Source organism: Rhinoderma darwinii, chromosome 4 (genome assembly GCF_050947455.1).
Source record: "Rhinoderma darwinii isolate aRhiDar2 chromosome 4, aRhiDar2.hap1, whole genome shotgun sequence".
Classification (NCBI taxonomy): Eukaryota; Metazoa; Chordata; class Amphibia; order Anura; family Rhinodermatidae; genus Rhinoderma; species Rhinoderma darwinii.
This window is the reverse complement of record NC_134690.1, coordinates 340992397-341017610: the sequence shown is the minus strand read 5'-3', so window position 1 is coordinate 341017610 and position 25214 is coordinate 340992397.

The window sequence follows — 25214 nt, the reverse complement described above, 5'->3', positions numbered from 1 at the left end:
TTGAACTTAGAATCTTTCCCCATAAATCGAGAACGGTACTTTATAAAAAAATAAATATAAATAGATGTGCAATCATCTAAAAATAACAGCACATCGTCTGCATCATAGGGTCAATTCTAACAGATTGATGCAGGGCTCCATAATAATTGAAAATAGTAGGGGAGACGGGAGCATCCCTCTCTAGTTCCTGTTTGCAATGAAAAATATTCAGAAATATCTCTATTAACCTTAATTCTCACCCAGGGGTTGGCAAACAACAGACTAATCCATTTTGAAATATTGGGGCCAAATCCCAATATAACCATTGTTTGATGTATAAAGTCTCATTCTACAATATTAAATGCCTATGAGGCATCTAAAGAGAGGCTGCCTCCAAGCCCCGACAGGGAAGAGTGAGCCTAGAGCCTAAAGATTTGCAAAAACTCTTCTAATATTAAGTCTAGTTGATTTGTTAGACATAAAACCCATCTGGCCTACATGTAAAATATTTGTTATTACCTTTGGCAGTCTGGCCAGAAGCTTATACAAACCCATTTATAAATGCAAGATTTCAGCTCTTTGTTTTTTGCAAGTAAAAATCTTACAAGATTTGGCAGTACAAAAATAACATGGCATATAATATTGAGCATTAGTGTAATGGTCCCAGAAGTTGTTTGTATCGCTTTTAACAGATATAGTCCATAATTCACATGGAGAGACGTTGCTTGACAGAAACAAGCGTTTAACACGCTAAAGTGAATTTTTAGGGCATGCTTAAGCGGCGGTCTTTGGGAAAGATGCTTTGGCATGTTATTTTCTCTACTGCCAAATCTTGTGCTGATATGGATAAAAATATTTTACTTGCAAAAAATAAAGAAATGTATTTATACTGTACACATTTTTTTTTTTAACATGGGAGTCTATGGGGGATGCATTGCTGATGGATGGCTGACAGATTTGTAACAAAGGAAGGACACATAAATACAATACATATACAATAGGGTTTTTAGAGTACCTTAAAATAACACAATGAACAAATCATTCCACCATACAGTGAATGAATTATATTACCACACCGTGACGGAATAATACCACCATACACTGATGAAGCGCAGTCAATGGCAGGAGGGACAGATTACGGTTGGTAGTTTCCCCATGGCAAAAAAATCTAGTGAGGGCCCACCCTAATTTTAATTCTTACTAAAGGCAACAGCATCACACAAATAGATCATTATTGCCTGGGGATTTTCACTATGAGAACCCTAAAATGAATTCAGACACCAGACCCCAAGATAAATGTTGACCTCAGACCAGACATTGAAATAAATTCACACTTAAAACGCCTTAATAAATTCAGAGACCAGACCAGACACTGATATTAATTTAGACCCCAGACTCCTAAATAAATTCATACCACAGAACAGACCCTAAAATGAATCCAGCCCTAGACCCCACAATTAATTCAGAGCCCAGACCAGATGTCAAAATAATTCAGACTTCAGACCCGACTACAAGATAATTCAGACCCCATACCGGACTCTTAAATTAATTCAAACACCAGAGCCCAAAATTAGTTCAGACTCCAGACCAAACCCCAGAATCAGGTTAGGTCCGACACCAAAATCAATCCAGACCTAACCCAAATATTTATTTAGACCACAAAATTAATTCAGACCCCTACATAAATTCAGACCACAGACCCTAAAGTCAATGCAGATCCCAGACCAGACCCCGAAATTTATTCAGACCCCAGACCAGAGCTAAAAACAAGTTAGACCACAGACTACTTTATTTACTTTGCAATTCTTGCTCCTGTGTGTTCTTCCCCTCCAGGCGTCGCCACACTAGATGCTGATGCCTCCTAGCATCAGGACCTTGTGTATGGCATTGCGTTCGTTATTTATTGGATCTGATTTGCTTCACTTATGCAAATCAGTAGTGGGCAGGTATAATTGTTTCAGCAGCCGACTCTGCCAACTGAGGATTTGCCAATACTGCCAGATGGCAAGTCCAGCCCTGCTACACACAGACACTACACACACACAACATACACACCCATACCATACATTATACACACACTACACACAACATACACTAGGAACACTTCCACCTTGACGCAGGTCTGAGTGAGCGGCTCTATCGTAAGCTGGTTATTATTACCTGTCATAATTAAGGTGTAGGCTGCATTATTTAGTGTATATTCTGCAGCTTATTTTCTATCTGGCCTTACTTAACCCCTTAATAAGCAGCCTATTTTAGACCTTAATGACAAGCTATATTTTAAGTTTTTCCATCGTCGCATTCAAAGAGCTATAACTTCTTTAATTTTGCATCGACATAGCTGTATAAAGTCTTGTTTTTGTGGGAAAAGTTGTATTTTTTAATAGACCCATTTTGGGGTACATATAATTTATTGATTGACTTTTGTTAACTTTTTTTTGGGGGGGAATAGAAAAAAAACAGGAATTTTGCCACACTTTTTTGCATCCTAAATTTAGGCTGTTTACCGTGTGGTATAAATAACATAAGAATATTATTCAGCGGGTCGATACGATTGCGGCAATACCAAATGTATATAGTTTTCTTATGTTTTAATACTTTTACACAGTAAAAACACTGCAATACGAGTACTTCTGTATTGCAGTTTATTACTGCCTGTCATTACGGACAGGCATCAACTAGAGGAAGTCCTGGGAGCCTTTGTTAGGCCCCCCACTGCCATAGAAGACACCGGCACCCTGCGATCGCAAAGCGGGGTGCTGGTGGGATGAGAGAGGTGGTACCCTCCCTCTAAAACCACTCAGATGCGGCACTCGCTATTAAGCGCCGCATCTGAGGTGTTAAACGAGTGGGATCGATACTGATATCGATCACGGTCGCTTGATCTGGTCTGCTCCCAGCCCTCAGCTACCTCTGGTAGCTGACAGCAGGGAGATTTAACTGCTCCTGGTGGTGCTTATTTATTCTGATGCAGCGCCGTAATGAACACTTTTATGTCCCCTGATCACTTTTATGTCACCTGGGAGAAAATTTATGCACACTCACGTTATATAAAACCATGCAGGACTGGTAATGTTCCTCCGGTGGAAGCCCCTTAGTCCCCCCTGGGTGGTGGAGGCCCAGTGGCATATTACTTGGGTGCCATCCCCTTTAACCTGGCCGTCCCATTATCTCCGGCATTGGGTCTCTCACTAGTAATCTGTCTCATTATATTGATTTACATCTCCAGCCATTTGTGCTACAACTACCCTCTTATTTGAGGGACTCTACTCAGCTCATTAAAGATTTACAAAATCTGGTGTTTGAGCCCCCCTTACCTACGGTGTGCTTTTTGACAGCTGATGTCACAGCCTTATATAGCAACATTCCCCATGACAGAGGTCTTGAAGTGATGGAATCAGTTTTAGCCTCGAACCCCAACATTCCGACTGCACAAATTCTATTTTTAACTAATTGTGTGGAATACATTCTCAAGCACAATGTGTTTAGTTTTGGAAACAACTTTTACAACCAAGTAAAGGGCTGTGCGATGGGCTCTAGGTTTGCCCCGGCATATGCCAATCTATATATGGGTGAATTTGAGGATAAGCATATTTTTAATGGTCACAATTTTAAAGATAACATTTTACTTTATAGACGTTTTATCGACGATTTATTTATTGTATGCAAAGGTAATGAAAAAGAAGCTACTGATTTTATGGAAGCGTTAAATATTAATGATTTTGGAATAACTTTCACTTACACCTTTTCCACTACCTGCATCGACTTTTTAAATCTAACCATCGGTTATGATGAAATTACTAGCAATTTTTATACTAGAACACATTTTAAAACCGTTGATGTTAATAGCTATATCGATTTTAGAAGTGCCCATTACCCTCCGTGGATCAAAAATTTACCCTTTGGGCAATTCAGGAGAGTGAGGAAGAATTGCTCCTCTGAACATAATTTTCTAAAGGAATGTGATATTCTTGAAGGTAGATTTAAAGAAAAAAATTTTCCTATACAATTGATTAAAGGGGCGCGCTCCAAAGCGGCTGAACTAACCCAAAAGTCCTGTGTAAACCCAATAAAAAAGATGGAGGTTACCACTGACTGCACAAACGCAAATGGAAAAATAGATACAAATAAGATTAAATATACAAATAATTTCATCACAGCATATAATAGTGGACACAAATTTGTGAGATCTATTCTGTCCAAACACTGGCATATCTTGAAAAATGATCCTTTTCTCAAAAATTCCCTGCCAGATAAACCAGGTATCACCTTTAGACGGTCAGCAAATTTGAAAAATATATTAGCCCCCAGTCGGATTAATAATTCTAAGTCTTTTATCCCAAAAATTCTCCCAGTTTTAAATGGTTCCTACAAATGCAGCCAAGGGCGCTGTTTATGTTGTAATAATATTTCACATAAAAAAGATACCTTCTGTTCCAACATAACCAATGAAATTTTCCCAATTAGGGCTTTCCTCAATTGTGGCAACAGTTTTGTTATTTACCTCCTTGAATGTTCATGTCGGCTACAGTACATTGGGAGGACTATCCAATGCCTGCGGAGCAGAATTAATAAACATAGATATAATGTTCTAAAAGGGTTTTTAAAACATAGTGTTTCGAGACACTCTGCTTCTTCCCATAACTGCCAATTCAATAGAATTACCATTACCCCCATTGAACAAATTTCTTGTGATATTCCCAACCGGTTCCAAAAACTCAAACAAAGAGAACATTTTTGGATTTTTAAGCTGTTGACCCTGCATCCAAACGGTTTGAATGATATTTCGGAAACATCACTTGATTAATGATTTAGGGTTTATACATACATATGATCTGGATCTTAATAGACTGGTGTTATTTCTTCTTATCCTTTAATGTGCATTTTTTTATATATAAATAAGTGTATATTTTTATAATGTTTTTTGAATACGCTGAAGGGGTTATTGTTGTATATTTAAATATATATATACTCGTTTTATATATATTTATTCATCCTTACTTGAGTAAGGTTATTCCTCGGGGTTCTGAGTTTTCTGTGGCTGCCTGTTTCTTTCCAGGGAAGGGTTCTGGTTGCCGTGGTTACCCTTATAATCTTCATTATTGATAAATACGGTTTGTCATAGTTCATTCTTAATTTGTATCCGCGTAATTTTACTCATTATATAACCTATACAGTAGGTGAAATTGGTGCTTGTAATCAGGTTGATCAATTTATATATCTACTAGGTGGCTTCCTTCTTTTTTGCTTTTAATTTTCAGTATTTCATATATTCTGTTAACTTCATTTGCATCAAATAGTAAGCTTGATATTCCCACTCATTTATGATTGATGTCTCCACTGGGGACGTATTTGGAAGCCTTAAACATCGCATTTATGTCCAAATGGTTACTATTGAGAATATCAATAAGATCATCCAAATGGATGGTCATTATTAGTATTATTTCTTATTATTTTAGACATCATGAGGTTTGTTCTCTTCGCCCAGTTGAGTTCCTCTTGGTTTTAGTTCAACAGTAGTTTTAATCTTTTTATCTATTATTTTTATTTCTTTTAATTTCGTTTTCTTTCTAATTGAATGTCCAGTACTGTAAAACATTGCAAATGTGATATAGGTAAATTTCTGCACATCCAGATGATCGTTTGAGGTTGAACTCACGTTTAACTAATCGGCATGTATACTACTGAATTTATTAGACTGTCTTTCAACTGTTACTAAATGTCACTATTTTATATTATATTTTATGCTTTTTCTAACTTTTCACTTTTCCCGTCCTAATTAATGATGTATTTGGTATGTACAAATGTTGATGTATTTTTAAGTATAACTGCCTTCAGCGATTACGTCATTGGTGCACTTTTTCCAGCGTGGTGTATTTAAAAGGGCTGGTGTTTAAACTGCAATTCATATGGCCTGAGGAAGATGCCGGTGCGGCATTGAAACGCGTAGCCTTTATTAATAAATATCATTATCCATTACAACTGAATCATCATTGAGTAGCAGCGCCTCACGTAGTCCCATTTTTTGAAGAACCTTTACAGTACCACATTGCGGTGGCCTTTCAGGCCCAACCGGCTGGGATCTCGGCAGCAGCACTCACCTGTTCACCTATTTCAAGCTTACGACCTATCGAACTGTGGTAAGCATCCATCTGTCAGAAACAGTTTGTCAATTTTTGGGCTTACTCACACTATGTGGCGGCGTGTTTTTTCCTTTTATTTCTTATCCCCTTTAACTGGCCCTGAAAGGTACATTAAACATTGAAATTCAATGGCTCACTTTCCTTGTTCTTTCTGCTTGTAGTAGAAGAATCCTTACAGTTACAGAGCTTGCCTTATGGACATCTTTGGTTACTCTCTTTTGTCCCTCTTCAGCAGCACATCATTCCTCTTCCCTGGTAGTACATATACATGCAGGTGTTTTAGATGGCTTTGTAACGTATTGAAATAGCAACTCTAGGTTCCTGTAATAGACACAGTGTCACAATAACATTGTCCGCCCCCCTACCCTATTAAGTAGCGCCTGCAAGGTTCCTCTAATCACAGTGTCTACCTGAAACCGCCACCAAAAATAGTGTCCCATCCATAGAATAAGTCCATATACAGAGCTTGTTAGAGAGGATCTCCATATACATATATCAGCCAAAGAGTGCACCCATACACTGACCCTACCTGAGACTACCTCCATATAATTTGTCAGAGAGTGCCTCCATAAAATGTGCCCCAGCCAGAGAGTGCTTCCATAGATTGTGCCCCAGCTAGAGAGTGGCTCCAAAAAAAGGGCATGTTAAAGAGTGCCCCCATAAAGAAGTGTTTCAGCCACTAACTCCAGATATGATACTAGGGCCTGAGAGCCAAAGTGTATGGGAACACTATACCCTACATATAAAATGCACATTGCTATCAAAGGGTTAAGAACATGTGAAGCACTCAAACTTTCTTATTTTAATTTTGTCTTTAATTGTTGGAGATGCAGTAATACATGTATTATTGTAAAATCTACAAAACAATATTTAAAGATGAATGTATAACTAACTATTAAGGACTAAAAGGAATGGTGTAGTAGTAAGTGCACATCAAATTAATAAGTAATACAATTTAAGTAAACAGTCATTAAATACAATTAGGTTTGTTGGAACAATAAGCAAGGTCTTAAATATTGCAGATAATAAGAAATGCTTGTTCTCAATGTTATACTGTACGTGATTTCACTGACTTGTTGAAAATTACAGATTTGCAGCTTAAAGTGTAGCAAAACGTTTGACAAACTTCTGACATGCTATAGTTACATGTCAGAAGTTTGGATTGATGGGGGTCCAAGCACTGAGACCCCACCAATTGCTAGAACAAAGCAGCTGAAGTGTTTGTGTGAGCGCTCAGACGCTTCGTGTCTGTTCAGCTTTTTCCGGAAAAACGATGTATCGGAGTACGGGCTCATAGACTTCCTATTGAGTCCATACACGGATACATTTATTTCCAGAAAAAGCCAAATATACACGAAGCGGCTGAGCGCTCACATGAGCACTTCAGCTACTTCATTCTAGCGATTGGTGGGGGTCTCAGTGCTCGGACGCCCACCAATCCAAACTTCTGACATGTCACTATGACATGTCAGAAGTTTGTCAAACGTTTAGCTACACTTTAAGGCCAGGGCTACACAGCTGCTAAGCAGGTTGCGCGGCCAAAGTTCGGTGTGTGCTCCTGCGTGCATCACACATAAATAAATGGAATGGAGCTGCATTGTGAGCCGCAGGTTGCTTCAACCGAGAACTGACAAACCAAACCTGCTGGTCTCGTTGCGACTGTCGGGTCGCGGTCATGGCAACCTTCGGGTTCATTTTTCACTGGATGTTTTTCCTTGATCCCACCATTCTCTGTATACTCTTGACACCGTGGCCACCCCACAAGGTTGGCAGTTTTTGAAATATTGGCCCCGGCTAGTTCAGCACCAATGACCATGCCTTGTATGAATTCGCTTATATCACTCGATATTCCTATTCTAACATGTATTAACACTAAAACTGATCCACAAAAAATTTGATCAATTGATTTTTTTTTTTTTATTTTTTTAAAAAGCATACTTTTATTGAAGTTTTCTGTGAACATACAGTACAAAAACAGACTTTTAAAAATAAAATAGGCAGACAAACAAGTGGTGTACAGACATTATTGTTTTGCTTTCGGGACGCAGCCCAAAACATTTTCCTGAAGACAGAAGAAATGTTTGATAAAATACTTCACTCCCAAAATTGATGTTTACAGGCCAGACATATGATGAAAGTCCCTTACAGTTAACAGCATATCAAACTTGAAAACCCTTGGACACTGCGACAATCCCAGAGATTGACTTGGGTTGACTACAACCGTAGTATGCAATTATTCCCCATTTAGCGATACCCTAAAAGCCCTCAAAATGTAAGCAGTCTGTCAAGGAATTACTACTTAAGCAATTCCCTGAAGTTAAAGTTTATGGAATTGCAATACGAGCAATCCCCCAAAGGCAGCTGGAGACTGTCTGGATCAAGCATAGAAGTAAATCAGGTGCCAACCCGGAATCCAAGTTCAAGGGTGCCAGTATATGTATTCATAAGTCACTCTCTCATAAAATTCTTCATGTTCTGGTTGACCTGGATGGTCGATACGTTTTTCTCAAGCTATATATACGTAATAAGATCTTTACTCTGGCTAATTTGTACCTCCCCAATCAGGACCAGGCACGAGTGGGCCGATTGTATTTAAGGAAATTGGAGGAGTTCACTGAGGGCGTTTTAATTGTTGGAGGTGGTTTTAATCTGACTTTCGATTCCAGACTTGACACCTCCTCGGGCAGGTCTGCTGTCCCTAAGTCGCATTTGGGGGCACTGAAAACTGTGATGCATTCCATGCAATTGATTGACGTGTGGAGGATTCTACACCCTCAGGTAAGAGAATACACTTATTTCTGCCCACTGCATAACATGTACAGTAGGATAGACGCTTTTTTGGTTAGCCACCACTTGCTTACCTGGCATCCTACCTCTGAAGTGGGCCCTATGGTTTGGTCGGATCATGCTCCTGTGTTTCTGACCCTTACATTTCCTAACTCGTTGCCTAATTTCCAATCCTGGAAACTTAATGACAATTTGCTACGGGATGCAGTATGCGTGGCGGCCATTAAAGATTCACTTACCGGTTTCTTTGAGGTTCATGAACATGAAGCTACTCCCTTGCCACTCCAGTGGGAGCCACTGAAGTGTGTCATTCGAGGGGTACTGATACAAAATGGGGCACGATTGAAGCGCGAAAAGGGGTTTGCTATTGCACGTCTCTTGACTCAGATACGGGATCTGGAATCCTGTCATAAACAGGTTCCATCCTCGCAGATTTTTGCAGAGCCCACTACAGCGAGAGAATCCTTACGTTCTTTGATAGATCAGTCACACGCTCGATTCAGTGATTGGATGCGCAAGCACTCCTATGAATATGCGGATAAATGCGGTAGGTCTCTGGCACGGATGCTGCATCCCCGTACACAAGCGTCATACAGTCGAGGAAATAAATACTTGATCCCTTGCTGATTTTGTAAGTTTGCCCACTGTCAAAGTCATGAACAGTCTAGAATTTTTAGGCTAGGTTAATTTTACCAGTGAGAGATAGATTATATAAAAATAAAAATAAAAATCACATAGACAAAATTATATATATTTATTTGCATTGTGCACAGAGAAATAAGTATTTGATCCCCTACCAACCATTAAGAGTTCAGCCTCCTCCAGACCAGTTACACGCTCCAAATCAACTTGGTGCCTGCATTAAAGACAGCTGTCTTACATGGTCACCTGTATAAAAGACTCCTGTCCACAGACTCAAATAATCAGTCTGACTCTAACCTCTACAACATGGGCAAGACCAAAGAGCTTTCTAAGGATGTCAGGGACAAGATCATAGACCTGCACAAGGCTGGAATGGGCTACAAAACCATAAGTAAGACGCTGGGTGAGAAGGAGACAACTTTTGGTGCAATAGTAAGAAAATGGAAGACATACAAAATGACTGTCAATTGACATCGATCTGGGCCTCCATGCAAAATCTCACCTCGTGGGGTATCCTTGATCCTGAGGAAGGTGAGAGCTCAGCCGAAAACTACACGGGGGGGAACTTGTTAATGATCTCAAGGCAGCTGGGACCACAGTCACCAAGAAAACCATTGGTAACACATTACGCCGTAATGGATTAAAATCCTGCAGTGACTGTGGTCCACCTGCTCAAGAAGGCACATGTACAGGCCCGTCTGAAGTTTGCAAATGAACATCTGGATGATTCTGAGAGTGATTGGGAGAAGGTGCTGTGGTCAGATGAGACTAAAATTGAGCTCTTTGGCATTAACTCAACTCGCCGTTTTTGGAGGAAGAGAAATGCTGCCTATGACCCAAAGAACACCGTCCCACTGTCAAGCATGTAGGTGGAAACATTATGTTTTGGGGGTGTTTCTCTGCTAAGGGCACAGGACTACTTCACCGCATCAATGGGAGAATGGATGGCGGCATGTACCGTCAAATCCTGAGTGACAACCTCCTTCCCTCCACCAGGATATTAAAAATGGCTCGTGGCTGGGTCTTCCAGCACGACAATGACCCGAAACATACAGCCAAGGCAACAAAGGAGTGGCTCAAAAAGAAGCACATTAAGGTCATGGAGTGGCCTAGCCAGTCTCCAGACCTTAATCCCATCGAAAACTTATGGAGGGAGCTGAAGATCCGAGTTGCCAAGCGACAGCCTCGAAATCTTAATGATTTACAGATGAGCTGCAAAGAGGAGTGGGCCAAAATTCGATCTAACATGTGTGCAAACCTCATCATTAACTACTAAAAACATCTGACTGCTGTGCTTGCCAACAAGGGTTTTGCCACCAAGTATTAATTCTTGTTTGCCAAAGGGATCAAATAATTATTTCTCTGTGCACAATGCAAATAAATATATATAATTTTGACAATGTGATTTTCAGTTTTTTTTTTATATAATCTATCTCTACTGGTAAAATTAACCTAGCCTAAAAATTCTAGACTGTTCATGTCTTTGACAGTGGGCAAACTTACAAAATCAGCAAGGGATCAAATACTTATTTCCTTCACTGTATATCCCTAAAGTTTCATCTCCCTCGGGCGGTGAGGTTCATCACCCGGTTGGTATAACTGACTGCTTTAAACACTATTACTCGGCGCTATACAATATTAAAGGCCAATTTCATGATATGCAGGCAGAGGCGTTACGTGATAAAATCGACCGTTATGTTCATGATACTGCGTTGCCGTCCTTGGAGGAGGGGGTGGCTTTGGAGCTTGAGGAGGATTTTTTGGAATCCGAAGTGGAGCGTGCTATTGGAGAGTCACCCTTGGGCAAGAGCCTGGGGCCCGATGGGTTTAATAACAAATTTTATAAGGCATTTAAAGATCAACTGGCTCCTTTTCTGACGAAAGTCTTTAACTCGGTGTCCTCCTCGTGTCCCTTTCCACCTCAATCCCTCGAGGCTCATATAACTCTCCTACCAAAACCAGGCAAGGATCCAACATTGTGCGCAAACTTAAGGCCCATATCGCTAATCAATGTAGATGTGAAGCTTTTCGCAAAGTTGCTTGCCTCTCGTTTATCCCCGGTACTGCCTGGCTTGATCATGGATGATCAGGTGGGGTTTGTATGTGGTCGGGAAGCGCGGGATAACACTAACAAAACCCTCCTTTTGACGTCATTCTGCCAAACCCGTAAGATACCGATGTGCTTACTCTCGATAGATGCCGAAAAGGCTTTTGACAGAGTGCATTGGGTGTTCCTCCGCAGTGTTCTGATGCAGGTTGGCCTTGGCACCACTACGATGGATAGGATAATGGCGTTATACCATAGACCTACAGCTCGAGTTTGTGTCAACGGACTGTTATCTGATCCTCTGTCTATTGCTAATGGCACGAGACAGGGTTGCCCACTTTCGCCTCTTTTGTATATTTTGGTCATGGAAGACCTGGCCGTGGCACTGCGGAACAACCCTAATATTAATGGTATAAGCGTTGGCTCACAGCATCATAAATTGGCGTTATACGCGGATGACCTCCTGGTATACATCACAACTCCCATGATTTCTTTGCCATCTTTGACAGAGGAGTTTGAGCGCTTTGGTCATTTAAGTAATTTTTAAGTCAGTTACTCTAAATCGGAGGCCTTGAATATCTCTTTGGATCCCCCTCTGGCTGCCCATCTCGCTCGGGTTTTTCCGTTCAAGTGGCAATCTATGTCCTTAAAATACCTAGGGGTACATGTCCCCACGCAACAGTCAGATCTGTATGCTTTGAATTATACGCCCATTCTACAGCGTAACCTGAGGGAATTGGCGGAATACGGCAGGAACCGCATGTCGTGGTTTGGGCGTATCAATGCGGTTAAAATGGATATCTTGCCCAAATTTCTATATATCTTATAGACCGTCCCTATTGCCGTACCATCCAGTTTTTTCCAGGTTTTACATAGGGCCATAACCAAGTTTGTGTGGGGCTCCTCTAAGCCTCGTATCCGGTTTGCTGTCCTTAGCCGGCCAAAAGTAGACGGGGGCGCGGGTCACGCAGACTTTAAACGATACCATCAAGCTGTGATGATTATGAGAGTAGTGGATTGGTTCAGTTCGGAAACAGGTAAGCAATGGGTGCGCATTGAAAGGGATATGTCTCCTCTTGCATTATCCTCTCTGCCGTGGCTGTCAGTCCTTCAGAGACAAACTCTTTCTCTACCTTTCCTCACACGTCAGTTTCTCATGGTATGGGAATGGATCATTGGTACTACGGGCCTTGTTCATCGCCCGGGTCCCTTGACTCCTCTATTCGATAACCCTTCCTTCCCTCCGGCGGAGGGTGTTGATACATTCCTCTGTTGGGAGAGAGGGGACGGTGGATGTTTGCCTGAGACCCTTACTCCGGACGGTGCCATTTTGCCAATGACTGCTGTATCTGCTGCCTGCCCGGGGAGACGGTCAATCTGGTGGTCCTATTTGCAGTAGCAGTCCTATTTCTCTTCCATGGGTGCCTGCCTGGTATTACTACAGGATAAGACTCCTCTGGAACTCTACTTGTCCTTGCCCACAGCCCCTTCTCATGTGTTGTCCTACTTACATGGGATCCTTCTGCCCAAATTTTATTTTTCTCAATTGTCCTTCACTGCTGCATGGGACGAGGAAATGGGGCTTAGACACTCTGAAGAGGAGTGGGGTACCGCTTTCTTTTTAGCCCATAAGTTACTCATGTCTTGTTTTGCCCAGGAAAAGAACTACAAAATACTTACCAGGTGGTACCGTTGTCCGACCCTGTTACATAGGATATAGCCTGATGTGTCTGCTGATTGTTGGAGGTGTGGGGGAGCTCCTGGAACTATGTTGCATATTTGGTGGGACTGTTCCATGCTACGTCCCTTTTGGGGAAAGATTTTTGATCTAGGCAACAAGCTTTTCCATACTGAGGTTCCGACCTCGGCTTCCATAAGCTTGCTTTCTATGGTTCCTGGATCACTCCCACACCTCAAAAAGGGGATCTTTCGACATTTCTTGACCGCGGCGAGAACGGTGATACCTCGTCACTGGAAGTCGCATACTGTACCGTCCCTGACGGAATGGGTGACGGAGGTGAACGGGATTATGAGGATGGAGGAGTTGCTGTCCGCTGATAGGGGCAAATCAGTGCTCTTTGTCCAAACTTGGGCGGTGTGGTCTGGATTCCGGGTTGGTGCTGATCTACCTCTCTGGCTGGATGGAATGTTCTGAACGAATTATATAGCCTAACTGAGGCGCTTTGTCTGTATGTGTTTCCCCTTTGTTGTCTGATGTTATGTGTTGTGTGTCCATACATTTAAAAGTGCTCTTATATGTGCCACTTCTCATTTTACTGGGGGGGGGGGCGGTCTCCCTGACTATTGCACTGTTTTGATGCGAACATGGTACAGTTATTGCCGTTATATCCCTCTTATCACTCAATTCTGATAGGTGGGAGGCTACCTCCTACTGATGTTCTTATACATGTATATATATATATATTAGATATTGTTGTTATACTATGAAACTTCACTTAATGTATTGCACTGCGTGCAAATTTCAATTTTTTTTGCAAAAAATGTGAAATGTTTATATATTGTTATATTTTCAAAATAAAAATCTTTGATAAAGAAAAAAAAAAGTAAATCAGCTACCTCAAGTCCATCACTCTGGTCAGCAGAGTCTAGGGCTACTCTATGGTCTTCATCAGAGACTGTCGCAAGGCAGGTTGGATTTGGCTGCATAGAACCCAGGTTGCTTTTACAGGAGGTGCACTTGCAGGCAATTCGGGAAAGGAAAACAAGAAATCCAGAGGGGTGGTCAAACCTTGAGAGACTAAAAGTCCAAATCGCAAAACAGAAGAATACCAGGAGTTGCAGAGGTCAAAACCAGCCGTAAGCAGAATATCCAAATCAGTGAGCAGAGGGTAATTCCAAAGACAAAGCCGAAGTCCAGTTCAAAGAGTCCAAGTAGTCAAGGTGATTCAGGGTGTAACAAGGAGCTTGATCAGACACATGCATTCACAATAAAATCACAAGCAACAAAGAGAAAACTGAACAGACACAAATACTCCACCCTTGGCCCTAATAGGTTGCAGACAGAGAAATAAGATTGGCTCTGCATCTCAATCGAGGGCCACCCAGAAGCTTGGCTAGTAGTCATGACAACCTAAAAGTGACGGACGTTTCCTAACACAGTTCAAGCAAACCACTCAATATCTCCCTCACATACTAAGACGTATGTCGAAAAGGGGAAACCAAGCCAATGATCTCTTGTCTAGATAGGTGGGTTATGATAAATTGTTTCTATTTTTTTTTTAAATGGTCAGTCCCCTTCTCCCTATGTCTCTCCGTGCATAGTCAATCTATTCCCAAAAGTAGTTTCAGCTGAGCGATAATCTCTGAGATTGTTGGAGCATCCAGTCGTAGCCATTGATTTAACAAACAACGTTTTGCCACCTTAAAGATAATATGGAAAATCGAGGGTACACCCCCTTGTCATTATGGATGCCTCCTCTTCTGGAGGTCTCACTTGGTGGAACAGCATACATTGCGGAGATATCGGTAAAGTAAGTGACCAATAAGAGGCAACAAACTGGCCAGTAAGTTCCTAGGATTGAGAAGCAGGACAGGCCCAAATACCATGCCACAGGTCAGTTTTTTGCATGTAGGCAGGCAATAATCCTATCAGGACATGATGGCCGAAACCGGTATATTAAATCCGTAAATTGCTCTATGCATAAGTTTAAATTAAGATTCGTGCCATCTCTCATTCATAATTTCCTTACGCACAATCTCGCAGCCCTTCAGTATGATATTAGCTATATTCGAATCTCCCGTCATTATTTCCCAAGCTTTAAAGCAGTTAGTCAGCAGTATTTTTTTTACCTTATTCCTAAAAATATTATACAGGGAGGAAATAGTGTCTCTCTCCAGTCCAGGACCCGTAATATCATCAAATGTGGTGATAGTAGCTTTCTTGTTTAGTGACCGCAACCGACTCTTACATAACGCCATAATTTGCATGATAGGAAAATTATGCGAATCGGCCAAGTTATATTTCGATTTAAATTCTGACCTAGTGCATAAGATGTTGGGCCGATAAAATCTCTAGATCTATCCATTCCCTGAATAGACTAAGTTCCCTGCCTTGGGTGAATTCAGGGTAATCCCAAAGAGGCATGCTTTTAGTCAGTAGGAAAGGTAGCTGAAATTGTTTCCTCATTAACTTCCACGTTATTATAGTACACCTAAGGAGGGTTGAAAGTTTTATGTAACGTGGAAGCTTAGGGAGCCTAGTGTGTAAGAGAGAAAATGGGATCCACAGAGCCGCTAAATGCTTTTCCAGATCCCAATTAGAAAAGTGACTCCTTTCATATAACCAATACGGAATATGTCGAAATAGACACGCTAAATTGTAACCTCTAATTCACCCCCCTTCAGCTCTGCAATACACCGGTTTGGTGAATGCAATTCTGGGGCATTTCCCATTCCAGATATAATGGGGAAAAGCAGAGTTCAACCGCCCCATGTCTATGTGTTTCACTAATAGTGAAAGCATCTGTAGAGGATATAATTGCTTCGAAAAACGTATCATATTTACCAGATGACAATGGCCTAGGAGAGTAGCGGTAGAAGTTGCTACTTGTGAAGTTCCGAGATTATTTTATGTATGAGAGCAGTATAATTTAGTAAATACAGAGTGCCTGGAGCCTTTCCAATTTTGATACCTAAGTAAGTGATGTTGTTCCCAATCGACTTTATGGGAACTCCTAAATTAGACCAATAATCACTGGAGTGAGAGTGTCCATATTCCAATAGATCGCTCCTTGAAATGTTGATCTTGTACCCAGAGAGGTGAGATGTCAGAAGTTTTGATCGGTGGGGGTCCAAGCACTGAGACCCCCACCGATCGCTAGAACGCTAGAGCTGATGATATGTTTTGTAATAGTCATAAAGTATGGAATTAATGCACTTGGAATCACTCTATATCTGCCCACTATGATATTTTATGTCCGTGATGTGAGAGACAGGAATTCTGCCTTTAGTAACTCTAGGCAATAATCTGCCTGACTTACTCCCAAAGCAGAACAGCTAATTTTCAAAATGTGCTCTATGCATCTTTTCTCACCTGTCTAACCAGAGTTCAAAGTCTCTCCTTGCTGTGTTCCATGCCTCCTAATCAAGGTCCGCAGGTGTCCCCTGGTAGGTGGTATAAGCGGCCCGTAAAGTAGATTGCTGATATTGAAGGTTCACAATCTTCTTATGTGAGCATAAATAAGCTATGATCCTACCTCTTAGCACCACTTTATCCGCCGTCCAAAATAACGATGGGTTGTCCCTGTGATCCTTATTAGTACTTTCAAATCCTAACCACCACCCCCTTAAAGATTCCACAAAGGTGTCGTCTTTGGTTAAGAACCATGGAAACCTCTATATATAATCAGTTCCCCTCGGTTGGGAATCAAAGAGAGACAAGTAAATCGGGGAGTGATCTGAAATAACCATCTCCGATACTTCAGAATCAATAACCCTTCCAGCTAGTTGGTCATTACAAAGTAAATAATCTATACTCAACAAGAAGTGGTGCACCTGTAATTACCTGCAGGAATGGAGGCAAGACCTTATCCGAATTTCGGTGGTCCTTCTGAATTTGTAGGTCCTGCAGAAAATGTACGTATGAGTAAGATCCACTTTTTGAACATCAAAAATCTCTATGCTTTACTCAATCCTGAGTGCTGAGGTTATTTTCACATAGCGTCCATTACTTAGGTGGGGCTTAGCGTTAGCCGGTAAAAATGCTAACACTAACCCCCATTATTACCTTGGTACCCACCACCACCAGCGGTACTAGGAAGAGCTAGGTATGATCCAGTACACGACCATCTGTAGTGATGTTCGGGTACTGGGGTGGCCGCAGGCTGGTATTATTAGGCTGGCAAAAGCCAGAAACCTTGGCCCTTCCCACCCTGTTAATGTTAGCCTGCTGCTGCTATGTTGTATCTGGCTGGTTATGAAAAATGGGGGGACCCCACATCAATTTTTCCATTTGTTATTATTGTTTTTTTCTTTTAAATAACGTGGGTTTCCCCCCCATTTTTCATAACCAGCCAGATTCAACATAGCAGCAGTAGGCTAGCATTACCAGAATGGGAAGGCCCACTGTTTTTGGCAGTGGGTACCAGGGTAATAATGGGGGGTTAGTGTTAGCCTTTTCATAGACTAACACTAAGCCCCACCTTAGTAATGGACGCTATGTGAAAATAACCTCAGCACTCAGGATTGAGTAAGACGTAGAGATTTTTGATGTTCAAAAAGTGGATTTTATTCATACATTTTTTTCATGCCCGGACATTTCAGCCAAACCTTGGCCTTTGTCAAGGGCTCTGTAGAGAGTAAAGATGTCAGACCTGGTTGATAAAACGTCATTCTAGAGCATCTGGCAGACGCCTGAGCATATCAACCGGGTCTAACGCATATCTATCCATCTATCTATCTATCTTTCCAGTTGCGTAACTAGCGGCTGCTACGGGGCCCGTGGCATGAGGGGGCCCGTGCCGCCCGCCGACATTGGTCCCCCCATGCCCTGTGGCGCCGCTAGCAGCTGTAATGGCCACTACGGGGCCCGCGCCGCCCGGCCCTAACATTTAAAGTGTAGCTAAATGTTTAACAAACTTCTGACATGTCATAGTGAGGGCCCCGGTGCTAGAGGCAGCCACATTTATTTGTATCTTCGTCCTTACAGATACAAATGAATACTATAGGATGCAGGCCACATTAGGCCTGCAGCCTATAAGGTGCTGGGAAGACAACCTACGCAGGCCGGCGGAATGATGTCATTGCATCACGCTGGTCTGCGCATGCGTCCCGCACAGAGGATGTGAAGAGCTCCATCCGTCATGGGTTCGGGGCAAAGAAAGTGCAATATATATATTTGGGGGGGGGGGCAGTGTGGCAATATACAGGGGGGAGCAGGGTGGCACTATATACAAGGGGGGAGCATGGTGGCATTATCTACAAGGGGGAGCAGAGTGGCATTATATACAAGGGGGATCAGGGTGACATTATGTACAAGGGGGGAACAGGATGGCACTATATACAAGGGGGAAACATGGTGGCACTATCTACTAGGGGTACTGTATGGCACTTTACAATGGGGAGGGCTGTGTGGCGCAATCTACAGGGGTCTGTATGTTGCGCAATCTACAAGGGTCTGTGTGTGGCACTATCTTCAGGGGGCTGTGTGTGGCACAATCTACAGGGCTTTGCGTCTGGCACTATCTACAGGGGGCTGTGTGGCACTATCTACCAGGGAGGAGGGCTGTGTGTCACTTTTGTCACTATATACTGTACAAGGGGAGGCTGTGTGGCACTATATGTAAGAGGAGGGCTGTGTGGCATATACAAAGGGGGCTGTGTGGCACTACTAAGGGGGGTCTGTGTGGCACTATTTACAAGGGGGAGGGCTGTGTGGCGCTATCTACAGGGGGCTGTGTGTGGCGCAATCTACAGGGGTCTGTGTGTGGCAGAATCTACAGGGGGGCTGTGTGGCACTATTTAAAAGGGTGGGGGGCTATGTGACGATTTATACAAGGGAGGAGGGCTGTGTGGCACTATATACAGGGGGAGCTGTATGGCGCTATCTGCAGGGGGGCTATATGGCGATACCTAAAGGGGGAGGTGGGAGCGCTAGCTACAACTGGGGTGTGATACTGTCTACAGGGGAGCTGTATAGCACAATCTGCAGGGGGCAGTATCTACAGGGGGCACTATCTATAAGGGGGGCTGTGTGTGGCACCTAGGGGGGGGGCCCAGTCAAAGTTTGCTATGGGACCCTGTCTTTCCTAGCTACGCCCCTGTATCTATCTATCTATCTATCTATCTATCTATCTATCTATCTATCTATCTATCTATCTATCTATCTATCTATCTATCTATCTATCTATCTATCTATCTATCTCTATCTTCCTATATCTATCTGTATATCTATCTATCTATCTATCTATCTATCTATCTATCTATCTATCTATCTATCTATCTATCTATCTATCTATCTATCTCCAAAAATCAGGCAGCACTACAAAGATCTGTAGCAAAAACGTGAAGGTACTTTATTAATCTATCAGTCAGGTGCAACATTTCAGCTCTACAATAGAGCCTTTTTCAGCTTGAGAAAGGCTTTATTGTAGAGCTGAAACGTTGCACCTGACTGATGGATTAATAAAGCACCTTCACGTTTTTACTACATATCTCTGGAGTGCTGCCTGATTTTTGGATCTATTCATTTGGGTCGTTTTGATCGTGACCCTGGCAGGCTTGCACCCTTCTATTATTTATTAACTGTGCAGCTGAAATTTTTTTGTCTATTCATCTATCTATCTATCTATCTATCTATCTATCTATCTATCTATCTATCTATCTATCTATCTATCTATCTATCTATCTATCTATCTCTGTATTTTTTTTTCTATCCATTCATTTATCCATCCATCCATCTATCTGTCTGTCAATCTACTCTCTATCTTCTCTCTATCAATCTTTATCAGGGGCGTCGCTAGCACCGAACCTCCGGGCCCAAGCCCCGGATCTGTAGCCTGGTGCCCCGGATCCCCGGGCAAGTGCCGCTACAGCAGTCGTACTTGCGATTAGGCAGTGGTCGCATGATGTAACGACGCTGGTTGGTGTCGAGAGATCCGCTGCACCCAGAGCCGAAGTGGAGGGTAAGTGTAACAGTATTGCCTGCTGGGGTCCTATATCTAAGCCTACTTAGATACAGGGTATAACAGACATTATTACACATGGACCCTGTATCTAAGCCTACCATATTGTGGCTTAGATACATGACCATGTATGATACGGTCTGTTCAATAGTTTTCACAGAGTGTGCTGTCGCCATTTTCTTGTGTGCTGTATAAATTTGCAGTCACAGGTGTTCTTGCACCTCTATACACGTTTTGTTTCATTTTGTTCGAATGTTCTGTTAAAACTTTTGTTTTGTTTATGTGATTCATATATGTGGGGTTAGTGACTGCCTCCATTTTTGATCTTGGACTCCTACCATTCTGCCCTGGGGGATTTTAATTTGTTTAATGCTGGATCCTACCATCCCCAAGAATATGTAGGTTTAGTTCCAGGTCTGGGTGTATTTGCAGCGTAGGTTCCCACCTCATAGAGGTCGCCTTGTCGAGGCAGGTGGAATCACATAATTTAATCAAAATGTGCACTAAGAACCTCCCTATTGTAAGTAGATTTAGCAGAAGTGCATATTTATTTATTTTAAGTGGCTTAGGTGGCATTAGTTTTCGCAGTGTGCTGTCGCCATTTTCTGGCTTAATGTTAGCCGGTAAAAAGGCTAACACTAACCCGCCATAATTACCCTGGTACCCACTGCCACCAAGGGTACCGGGAAGATCTGGGTACGATCCAGTACCTGACCAACTGTAGTATTGGGGTGGCCACAGGCTGGTATTATTAGGCTGGGAAAGGCCAAAAACAGTGACTCTTCCCTGGTAATATCTAACTTGATGCTGTATTGTATCTGGCTAATTATCAAAAATGGGGGGACCCGTCATTTTTTTTTTAAATGGCCCCCCCCCCCATTTTTGATAACCAGCCAGATATAACATAGCAGCAGTAGGCTAGCATTACCAGGCTGGGAAGGATCAAGGTTTCCGGCCTTTCCTAGGCTAATAGTACCAGCCTGCGGCCACTCCAGTAACCGTCCATTATTACAGATGGTTGGGTACTTGATCGTACTCAGCTCTTCACGGTACCCCTGGTGGCAGCAGGTCCCGGGGTAATAATGGCGGTTAATATTAGTCTTTTCACCGGCTAACATTAAGCCCCGCTTTAGTAATGGACACTGTCAATCAGCCAGCAGCTATTAATAAGGCGGGAGAAATAAAGTTTAAAAAATACAAGGACATAGAAAAAATATTTTATTGAAATTAAAAACGCCCACACAATCCTCATTAACCACTTTATGGAGAATAAAAAAAAGCCGTAATCGAAGTAGTCCTCAAATCCGACGTAGTCCAACAACAGAACCTGTAAAAAAACAAAAACAATATTTTTTAGTAACACATAAAAAAGCAAAGCTATTATTACACTTATCTTTCTTGGGTCCAGCGGTCCATGTATCTAAGCCTATCATGTGTGATACTGTCTGCTGAGGCCATTTATCTAAGCCTATAATGTATGATACTTTCTGCTGGGGCCCTGTATCTAAGCCTATCATGTATGATACTGTCTGCTGCTTACAGAATACCTGAATTTAATTCCATTTGAAACTCAGTCTGATGCACAGAGAGAAAGCCTGGATCAATTAATTACGCTGGAGGAACTGAAAAGTTCATTCAAAAATTTAAAAGAGACTACAGCTCCTGGATTGGACGGATTCCCGTTTGAACTATATAGGGAATTTAGAAAAGAACTATTGCCTGCTCTGCTAAGGGAAATAAACTCTGCAGTAGAGGTAGGTAAATTACCTGCTACCATGACAGAAGCCAATATTACTTTGATTTTAAAACCTGATAAAAAAAATCCTCTGGCAGTGGAATCATACAGGCCGATTTCACTGCTGAACACTAACACTAAACTCTTGGCGAAAGTGTCGTCGAGGAGATTGGCCAGGATAATTTCCACAGTGATAATGATCAAAAGGGGTTCATTCCAGGTAGATCGGCCAGACAATGTATTCGTAGGGTGTATGGAAATATCCAGGTGGTATCAGGGGTGGCTTCCCGCTCCATCCTGTCCCTAGATGTGGAAACTGCGTTTGACAGGGTGGAGTGGGGCTACCTATGGGCCGTTCTGAGGAAACAAGGTTTTGGACATTCTTTTATTAACCTAGTCAAATTATTATATACTGTGTCTAGGGCGAATATTAATATAAATATTAAGAATTCAGAGTTTTTTTATTTTATTTAACCAGGGGTACTAGGCAAGGTTGTTTTCTCTCCCCCCTGCTATTTGAATTAGCTATTGAACCGTTGGCTAGTTTGATAAGAAATTATAGTAACATCATAGAATTTGGAGCTAGGGGGAGAGAGGACAATATAGTTCTTTATGCAGACGATCTTTTATTATTTTTACCTGATCCTGAGGAGAAGCTAGAATATTTAATTGTTAAGATTCAGGAGTTTGGATACTTCTCGGGTCTAAAAATAAAATGGGAGAAATCAACAATTCTCCCCCTTGACAACATGGGAGTAAAAATAAATAGAGACATGAGTAGTTTATCCAGGAGGTATATTTAAGTATTTGGGTATAAAAATCTCAAATGAGATTAAACAATTTGCAGCATTGAATCTTTACCCATTGATAAGGGAGGTAGAAAGAAAAGTCAAAATTTGGAGTGAACTCCCTATATCCAGAGCAGATCAAATCAGTTTTGGTTCCGAAGCTTTTATGTGTTTTCGTGGTAGCTCCCATTTGGAACCAAGATAAAAAGTTTAAAATAATTATAACATTGCTAAACAGTTTAGTCTGGGGAAGGAAGAGAGTTTGCATGAATCAAGAATATCTAAGCCTCCTAAGATTAAAGGGGGGATTAGCATTTCCTAACATTAGAGCGCACTACTTAGTAGCGCAACTCCGGTATATAAAGGATTGGAGGAATGAGGATTTTTTACAGTGGTTAACTAAGAAAGCTAAGGGGTATTGCGCAGATATATATGAGGTTTTGTAATCAGGACAATTAAATTCTGGGAATTTTAAGCAAATTCCAACTGCTTTACATTTACATAAATGTTGGATACTATTGGGGAAGTAGTTGGATCCTAGGGGGTCGTTGGTTTTTTCTCTGTTATGGCATAACATGAACCTCAATGAATTTAAAGATATTCAAGAGTTACCCCCTTTGAAGTTAAAAGGAATAAGAATGATATTGGATGTTGCAGAGGGGGGTACAATAAAGTCATGGGAATGATTGGTTGAGGAATTTGGTTTATCAGAAAAAGAGAGATTTTCATATGCTCAATTGGAACATGCAATTACACATACTGAAAAAAAAAAAGGAGATTTTTAATAAAGACTCTACGAATGTAATTTATAAATTGTTTACGAGAACAGGAGATTGGGGGGAAAAAACCCTGTCAAGTATATATAAATATTTAATAGAAAGAAAGATAGAACAGTTCAAATTTAAAAGTGCTCCTAACTGGGAGGAGTTGAACGCAATTGGGGAGATTGAATTGGAAACTGTTTATAAAAACATTAAGAAAATGTCAATTAACCTTAACCACCAGTTGAGACTCTATTATACTCCTCACTCGCTGGGTAAAATTTATAATAGTAAGAAAGATATTTGTCCCAGATGTGGAGAAGAAAGGGCGGATTATACTCATATTCTTTGGAAATGTGTGGTAATAGTTAGGTTTTGGTATGCAATTTTATGTGAAATTTCTGAATGTTTCGAAGTCGATATTTATTTTTCACCACAGTTGGTGATATTAGGAGATGACTCGGAAGTAAATATGTCAAGGGGGAAAAAAAACGGTTTAAGAAAACTCCTGTTTGTTGCTAAACTGCAAATTGTAAGAAAGTGGCTCTCAAATAGTCCCTTAGAAGTTAAATTATGGAAAAACAATGTTGAAAGTATAAGGAAATATGAGAAATTATATTATAACAGTATGGGGAATCAGAATAATAATACATTGTGGGGAAAATGAGTTTGAAGGAGTTGAAACTAGGCCGGTCTTAGAGGGTGGGATTAAAAAAGAATTAATTTATTGCTTGTTGATTATATATACAACTGGAATCTGTAATAAACTAAATATATGTTTTAAAAAATAAAAAAATAAAAATGATACTGTCTGCTGGGGCCCGTATCTAAGCCTATTATGTGTGATACGGTCTGCTGGGGCCATGTATCTAAGCCTTTCATGTATGATACTGTCTGCTAAGACAAGGAGGGTATGTGGGACTACCTACAGGGGACCAGGGCCGCCATCAGGGCAGTACAGCTAGTACTGCCGTCAGGGGCCCGGCCACAATGATGAAAAAAGTGGCCCGCCCGCTTCTCAGCAACTTTACACATTTCATTGAGGTCCCCAGCATTAGTTACTTGGAAAAATGAATGGGCCCTGCAATGTAATAGGGCCTGTTCCTTACTCTGAAGTAACTAACGCTGGGGCCCTGAGTGGACTTACATAAGGGGAAGATGCAGCATGGAAGCAGAAGCTCTGTGTGGAGAGAGCCGCCCACCAGACAGGTCCTTCTCTACACTGCCGACTGGACCTGCAGGCTGGTGAGTGATTCCCCCTTTCCATCCTGATTCACATTCCTCCTTACCCGACTTGAAGAAAATGTTAAACAGTATGTTAAAAAAAATCTTGTTTCCCTAGGGTTTTTTGGTAATCGTGGCAAAAATGGTGCAGTTTTGCTGCGATTTTTTTAAAATTGTGGCAAAACCATGTCAAATGTGCCACGATTACGAAAATTGTATAAAAAAAGGGTGCAAAAGATGGTAATACAGTGCTGTTAGGCTATAGTCAAAGTGCGGTAAAATCACGTTTTTGTTGCGATTTTGCAAAAAATGTGATTTGACCACACTGTGTAAATAGACTAAGGCCTTATTCAGACGGTCGTGCTCGGTCCATTTTATATGGACCATGTATCGGCCATATTTCCCGGACCGACTACAGTTCAGGGAGCCGGGCTCCTAGCAACATAGTTATCCATAACGCCAGGTG